Here is a 6,867-nt window from a genome sequence, read left to right as displayed (position 1 = left end):
TAGAACATTAGACTATAGGACATTAGACTATAGGACATTAGGCTATAGGACATTAGGCTATAGGACATTCGTCTATAGGACATTAGGCTGTAGAACATTAGACTATAGGACATTAGGCTATAGGACATTAGGCTATAGGACATTCGTCTATAGGACATTAGGCTGTAGAACATTAGACTATAGGACATTAGACTATAGGACATTAGGCTATAGGACATTAGGTTATAGGACATTAGGCTATAGGACATTAGGTTATAGAACATTAGACTATAGGACATTAGACTATAGGACATTAGGCTATAGGACATTAGGCTATAGGACATTAGTCTATAGGACATTAGTCTAGGCTATAGGACATTAGGCTATAGGACATTCGTCTATAGGACATTAGGCTGTAGAACATTAGACTATAGGACATTAGACTATAGGACATTAGACTATAGGACATTAGGCTATAGGACATTAGGTTATAGGACATTAGACTATAGGACATTAGACTATAGGACATTAGACTATAGGACATTAGACTATAGGACATTAGACTATAGGACAGTAGACTATAGGACATTAGACTATAGACTATAGGACATTAGGCTATAGGATATTAGACTATAGGACATTAGGTTATAGGACATTAGACTATAGGACATTAGACTATAGGACATTAGACTATAGGACATTAGACTATAGGACATTAGGCTATAGGACATTAGACTATAGGACATTAGACTATAGGATATTAGACTATAGGACATTAGGTTATAGGACATTAGACTATAGGACATTTGACTATAGGACATTAGACTATAGGACATTAGACTATAGGACATTAGGCTATAGGACATTAGGTTATAGGACATTAGGCTATAGGACATTAGGTTATAGGACATTAGACTATAGGACATTAGACTATAGGACATTAGGCTATAGGACATTAGGCTCTAGGACATTAGGCTATAGGACAATAGACTATAGGACATTAGGCTATAGGACATTAGACTTATACACCTTATACCCCTTATACCCCTTATACCACCTTATACCCCTTATACCACCTTATACCACCTTATACCCCTTATACCACCTTATACCCCTTATACCGATTATAACCCTTATACCCCTTATACCCCTTATACCACCTTATACCCCTTATACCACCTTATACCCCTTATACCACCTTATACCCCTTATAACCCTTATACCACCTTATACCACCTTATACCACCTTATACCCCTTATACCACCTTATACCCCTTATACCACCTTATACCCCTTATACCCCTTATACCACCTTATACCCCTTATACCCCTTATACCCCTTATACCCCTTATACCACCTTATACCCCTTATACCACCTTATACCCCTTATACCCCTTATACCCCTTATACCACCTTATACCCCTTATACCCCTTATACCCCTTATACCACCTTATACCCCTTATACCACCTTATACCCCTTATACCCCTTATACCCCTTATACCCCTTATACCACCTTATACCCCTTATACCCCTTATACCCCTTATACCACCTTATACCCCTTATACCACCTTATACCACCTTATACCCCTTATACCACCTTATACCCCTTATACCCCTTATACCCCTTATACCACCTTATACCCCTTATACCACCTTATACCCCTTATACCACCTTATACCCCTTATACCACCTTATACCCCTTATACCACCTTATACCCCGTATACCCCTTATACCCCTTATACCCCTTATACCCCTTATACCCCTTATACCACCGTATAACCCTTATACCACCTTTTACCCCTTATACCCCTTATACCCCTTATACCACCTTATACCCCTTATACCACCTTATACCACCTTATACCCCTTATACCCCTTATACCCCTTATACAACCTTATACCCATTATACCCCGTATACACCTTATACCCCTTATACCCCGTATACCCCTTATACCACCTTATACCCTTATACCACCTTATACCCCTTATACCCCTTATACAACCTTATACCCCTTATACCACCTTATACCCCTTATACCCCTTATACCACCTCATACCCCTTATACCCCTTATACCACCTTATACCCCTTATACCACCTTATACCACCTTATACCCTTTATACCCCTTATACCACCTTATACCCCTTATACCCCTTATACCACCTTATACCACCTTATACCCTTTATACCCCTTATACCACCTTATACCCCTTATACCCCTTATACCACCTTATACCACCGTATACCCTTTATACCCCGTATACCCCTTATACTCCTTATACCACCTTATACCACCTTATACCACCTTATACCCCTTATACCCCTTATACCACCTTATACCCCTTATACCCCTTATACCACCTTATACCCCTTATACCACCTTATACCCCTTATACCCCTTATACCACCTTATACCACCTTATACCCATTATACCCCTTATACCACCTTATACTACCTTATACCACCTTATACCCCTTATACCACCTTATACCCTTTATACCCCTTATACCACCTTATACCCCTTATACCCCTTATACCACCTTATACCACCTTATACCCTTTATACCCCTTATACCCCTTATACTCCTTATACCACCTTATACCACCTTATACCCCCTATACCCCTTATACCCCTTATACCCCTTATACCCCTTTATACCACCTTATACCCCTTATACCACCTTATACCCCTTATACCCCTTATACCACCTTATACCCCTTATACCACCTTATACCCCTTATACCCCTTATACCACCTTATACCACCTTATACCCATTATACCCCTTATACCACCTTATACTACCTTATACCACCTTATACCACCTTATACCCCTTATACCACCTTATACCCCTTATACCACCTTATACCACCTTATACCCCTTATACCCCTTATACCCCTTATACCACCTTATACCCCTTATACCCCTTATACCCCTTATACCACCTTATACCCCTTATACCCCTTATACCCCTTATACCACCTTATACCCCTTATACCCCTTATACCACCTTATACTACCTTATACCACCTTATACCACCTTATACCCCTTATACCACCTTATACCCCTTATACCCATTATACCCCTTATACCACCTTATACTACCTTATACCACCTTATACCACCTTATACCCCTTATACCACCTTATACCCCTTATACCACCTTATACCACCTTATACCCCTTATACCCCTTATACCCCTTATACCACCTTATACCCCTTATACCCCTTATACCCCTTATACCACCTTATACCCCTTATACCCCTTATACCACCTTATACCCCTTATACCCCTTATACCCCTTATACCACCTTATACCCGTTATACCCCTTATACCACCTATACCACCTATACCCCTTATACCACCTATACCACCTTATACCACCTTATACCCCTTATACCCCTTATACCACCTTATACCCCTTATACCCCTTATACCCCTTATACCACCTTATACCCCTTATACCCCTTATACCCCTTATACAACCTTATACCCCTTATACACCTTATACCACCTTATACCACCTTATACCCCTTATACCACCTTATACCCCTTATACCACCTTATACCCCTTATACCCCTTATACCACCTTATACCCCTTATACCCCTTATACCCCTTATACCACCTTATACCCCGTATACCCCTTATACCACCTTATACCCCTTATACGCCTTATACCACCTTATACCCCTTATACCCCTTATACCACCTTATACCCCTTATACCCCTTATACCCCTTATACCACCTTATACCACCTTATACCCCTTATACCACCTTATACCCCTTATACCCCTTATACCACCGTATAACATTAGACTATAGGACATTAGGCTATAGGACATTAGACTATAGGACATTAGACTATAGGACATTAGACTATATGACATTAGGTTATAGGACATTAGACTATAGGACATTAGGTTATAGGACATTAGACTATAGGACATTAGGCTATAGGACATTAGACTATAGGACATTAGACTATAGGACATTAGGCTATAGGACATTATACTATATGACATTAGGTTATATGACATTAGACTATAGGACATTAGGTTATAGGACATTAGACTATAGGACATTAGGCTATAGGACATTAGACTATAGGACATTAGACTATAGGACATTAGACTATAGGACATTAGACTATAGGACATTAGGTTATAGGACATTAGACTATAGGACATTAGACTATAGGACATTAGGTTATAGGACATTAGACTATAGGACATTAGACTATAGGACATTAGACTATAGGACATTAGACTATAGGACATTAGGTTATAGGACATTAGACTATAGGACATTAGACTATAGGACATTAGACTATAGGACATTAGGTTATAGGACATTAGACTATAGGACATTAGACTATAGGACATTAGACTATATGACATTAGACTATAGGACATTAGACTATAGGACATTAGGTTATAGGACATTAGACTATAGGACATTAGACTATAGGACATTAGACTATAGGACATTAGACTATAGGACATTAGACTATAGGACATTAGACTATAGGACATTAGACTATAGGACATTAGACTATAGGACATTAGACTATAGGACATTAGACTATAGGACATTAGACTATAGGACATTAGGCTATAGGACATTAGACTATAGGACATTAGACTATAGGACATTAGACTATAGGACATTAGACTATAGGACATTAGACTATAGGACATTAGACTATAGGACATTAGGCTATAGGACATTAGACTATAGGACATTAGACTATAGGACATTAGACTATAGGACATTAGACTATAGGACATTAGACTATAGGACATTAGACTATAGGACATTAGGCTATAGGACATTAGACTATAGGACATTAGACCATAGGACATTAGACTATAGGACATTAGACTATAGGACATTAGACTATAGGACATTAGACTATAGGACATTAGGCTATAGGACATTAGACTATAGGACATTAGACCATAGGACATTAGACTATAGGACATTAGACTATAGGACATTAGGTTATAGCACATTAGACTATAGGACATTAGACTATAGGACATTAGACTATAGGACATTAGACTATAGGACATTAGACTATAGGACATTAGACTATAGGACATTAGGCTATAGGACATTAGACTATAGGACATTAGACTATAGGACATTAGACTATAGGACATTAGACTATAGGCCATTAGACTATAGGACATTAGACTATAGGACATTAGACTATAGGACATTAGGCTATAGGACATTAGACTATAGGACATTAGACTATAGGACATTAGACTATAGGACATTAGACTATAGGACATTAGACTATAGGACATTTGACTATAGGACATTAGACTATAGGACATTAGACCATAGGACATTAGACTATAGGACATTAGACTATAGGACATTAGACTATAGGACATTAGACTATAGGACATTAGGCTATAGGACATTAGACTATAGGACATTAGACCATAGGACATTAGACTATAGGACATTAGACTATAGGACATTAGGTTATAGGACATTAGACTATAGGACATTAGACTATAGGACATTAGACTATAGGACATTAGACTATAGGACATTAGACTATAGGACATTAGACTATAGGACATTAGACTATAGGACATTAGGTTATAGGACATTAGACTATAGGACATTAGACTATAGGACATTAGACTATAGGACATTAGACTATAGGACATTAGACTATAGGACATTAGGCTATAGGACATTAGACAATAGGACATTAGACTATAGGACATTAGACTATAGGACATTAGACTATAGGACATTAGACTATAGGACATTAGGCTATAGGACATTAGACTATAGGACATTAGGCTATAGGACATTAGGCTATAGGACATTAGACTATAGGACATTAGGTAGAGGCTGGAAAGGGTCTTCAGGTGGTGGCAGGTGGTCTGGTCGGTGGTCTGGTCGCCTCCTGTCTATATTATTCGCCTCTTGCAGTTCATGTCTTGGCTGGTGCTTCCGCACGTCCTTTTGACGCTCTGCCGAGGTCCTGCAGTCCAGTCCATGAACGAGTCATTATCATGCCCATGGTGGGCAGGTTTGACACTCTGCTGGCTGCTGTGGCCCAGCTGAGGTCCTGCAGTCCAGTCCATGACGGAGTCAGGACCGTGTCCATGGCTGGAGGCAGGCAGAAAGGCTGGAGGGTGAAATACAAATACAATGTATTTAAATAAACTCTATTAATCAGTCAATGTTGATGATCTTCATGTGGCAAGTTATACAGTAGAGTAAAACAATGTGGCAGACACACTGGACTTAATGTGGAAGTGCTTACATCCAGTGTACAGTGCAGAGTCACTAGACACAACATATCTGTGGGGAACATGGCGCGTTCTGGCCTGCAGAGGGAGCTAGACTGCCATGGGAGGGGAATGATGGGCTGATTACGGACAGGTGTCAGTGATCAGACTCATTGTCCCACTGGTCTATTTAACCTGTGTGTGTTTGTTCCCTCGGGGGATGAGTAGGGCAGGAAGTACCTGCCGCACGGAAACACTGAGAGACCGAGAGAGAGAGAGAGAGCCGCGGCGAGGACGCACGAGATCCCGAAAGGGGGTGAGGTGCAGGGAGCCGGGCGGACGGAGCGGGTCCCGAAAGGGAGGACTAGCGGGGCGAGAGCGAGGGCTCTGCCAGGAGCGGAGTAGCGGGGCGAGAGCGAGGGCTCTGCCAGCAGCGGACGGAGCGGGTCCCGAAAGGGAGGACTAGCGGGGCGAGAGCGAGGGCTCTGCCAGGAGCGGAGTAGCGGGGCGAGAGCGAGGGCTCTGCCAGCAGCGGACGGAGCGGGTCCCGAAAGGGAGGACTAGCGGGGCGAGAGCGAGGGCTCTGCCAGGAGCGGGTCCCGAAAGGGAGAGA

Source organism: Nansenia antarctica (assembly GCF_963989245.1).
Source record: "Nansenia antarctica genome assembly, chromosome: 12".
Taxonomy (NCBI): Eukaryota; Metazoa; Chordata; class Actinopteri; order Argentiniformes; family Microstomatidae; genus Nansenia; species Nansenia antarctica.
The sequence above is the reverse complement of the archived record's forward strand: the minus strand, read 5'-3'. Positions refer to the sequence as shown.